Below are 2,500 nucleotides of genomic sequence, written 5' to 3'. Positions count from 1 at the left end.
CAGTAATCAATATCAATACCATCTCTAACCCCAACAATGCAGTAATCAATATCAATGTATTTACCATCTCTAACCCCAACAATGCAGTAATCAATATTACATTTTTACATTTACATTACATTTTAGTCATTTAGCAGACGCTCTTATCCAGAGCGACTTACAGGAGCAATTAGGGTTAAGTGCCTTGCTCAAGGGCACATTTACGTCATTTAGCAGACGCTCTTATCCAGAGCGACTCACCAATTGGTGCGTTCACCCTATAGCCAGTGGGATAACCACTTTCAATTTTGGGGGGATTCCTATCCCAGGTATTCCTTAAAGAGGTGGGGTTTCAAATGCCTCAATGCCTTTACCATCTCTAACCCCAACAATGCAGTAATCAATATCAATGCCTTTACCATCTCTAACCCCAACAATGCAGTAATCAATAACAATGATTTACTATTAGTGGATTAGCTTTTCTGCATCATTTTTGGTTAAAAAAAAGTTTCAGATTTGTTGCAATGTTACGAAGATGGAAGAAAGCTGCCCTTGGAAATATTATTGATATGTTCGTCAAAAGAGAGATCAGGGTCCAGAGTAACGCCGAGGTCCTTCACAGTTTTATTTTGAGACGACTGTACAACCACCGAGATTAACTGTCAGATCCAACAGCAGATCTCTTGGTTTCTTGGGACCTGGAACTAACTGTCAGATCCAACAGCAGATCTCTTGGTTTCTTGGGACCTGGAACTAGAATCTCTGTTTTGTCGCCATCCACTTTCTTACGTCTGAAACACACAGACAATCCAGGCTAGACAATCCAGGCTAGACAATCCAGGCTAGACAATCCAGGCTAGACAATCCAGGCCAGACAATTCAGGCTAGACAATTCAGGCTAGACAATTCAGGCTAGACAATTCAGGCCAGACAATTCAGGCTAGACAATTCAGGCCAGACAATTCAGGCTAGACAATTCAGGCCAGACAATTCAGGCTAGACAATCCAGGCTAGACAATCCAGGCTAGACAATTCAGGCTAGACAATCCAGGCTAGACAATCCAGGCTAGACAATCCAGGCTAGACAATCCAGGCTAGACAATCCAGGCTAGACAATTCAGGCTAGACAATTCAGGTTCTTCCCCACGTTTAATAGAAATGTAGAGCTGTGTGTTGTCCGCATAGCAGTGAAATTTGACATTGTGTTTCCCAATGACATCACCAAATACTAAACAATTATATAAAAAAAATTAAACTACAAATGACACAAGGTAGAACAAAGACACAAGATATAAAAATAAGAAAATATGAAGAACACAATAAGTAGGTGTGGAGGTATATATGTATAGGGGTGCTAATGCTATACTAGATACTAACAGGCCTGCTAATGATATGCTAGATACTAACAGGCCTGCTAATGCTATACTAGATACTAACAGGCCTGCTAATGCTATAATAGATACTAACAGGCCTGCTAATGCTATACTAGATACTAACAGGCCTGCTAATGCTATACTAGATACTAACAGGCCTGCTAATGCTATACTAGATACTAACAGGCCTGCTCATGCTATACTAGATACTAACAGGCCTGCTAATGCTATACTAGATACTAACAGGCCTGCTCATGCTATACTAGATACTAACAGGCCTGCTAATGCTATACTAGATACTAACAGGCCTGCTAATGCTATACTAGATACTAACAGGCCTGCTAATGCTATACTAGATACTAACAGGCCTCCTAATGCTTTACTAGATACTAACAGGCCTGCTAATGCTATACTATATACTAACAGGCCTGCTAATGCTATACTAGATACTAACAGGCCTGCTAATGCTATACTAGATACTAACAGGCCTGCTAATGCTATACTAGATACTAACAGGCCTGCTAATGCTATACTAGATACTAACAGGCCTGCTAATGCTATACTAGATACTAACAGGCCTGCTCATGCTATACTAGATACTAACAGGCCTGCTAATGCTATACTAGATACTAACAGGCCTGCTAATGCTATACTAGATACTAACAGGCCTGCTAATGCTATACTAGATACTAACAGGCCTGCTAATGCTATACTACATACTAACAGGCCTGCTAATGCTATACTAGATACTAACAGGCCTGCTAATGCTATACTAGATACTAACAGGCCTGCTAATGCTATACTAGATACTAACAGGCCTGCTAATGCTATACTAGATACTAACAGGCCTGCTCATGCTATACTAGATACTAACAGGCCTGCTCATGCTATACTAGATACTAACAGGCCTGCTCATGCTATACTAGATACTAACAGGCCTGCTAATGCTATAATAGATACTAACAGGCCTGCTAATGCTATACTAGATACTAACAGGCCTGCTAATGCTATGCTAGATACTAACAGGCCTGCTCATGCTATACTAGATACTAACAGGCCTGCTAATGCTATACTAGATACTAACAGGCCTGCTAATGCTATACTAGATACTAACAGGCCTGCTAATGCTATACTAGATACTAACAGGC

The 2,500-nt window shown here is 40.6% G+C and overlaps 1 protein-coding gene across 3 annotated transcripts in view; it reads right to left on the bottom strand.

The window, feature by feature from the left end:
* LOC121587158 (dorsal-ventral patterning tolloid-like protein 1) overlaps window positions 1-2,500 on the bottom strand; it is a 60,511-nt gene that overhangs the window by 31,867 nt on the left and 26,144 nt on the right. The gene's annotated exons all lie outside the window — the stretch shown is intronic.

Source organism: Coregonus clupeaformis, chromosome 18 (assembly GCF_020615455.1).
Source record: "Coregonus clupeaformis isolate EN_2021a chromosome 18, ASM2061545v1, whole genome shotgun sequence".
In the NCBI taxonomy this organism is placed as follows: Eukaryota; Metazoa; Chordata; class Actinopteri; order Salmoniformes; family Salmonidae; genus Coregonus; species Coregonus clupeaformis.
Note: the sequence above shows the minus strand (reverse complement) of the source record. Positions and strands in the feature narration are given on the sequence as shown.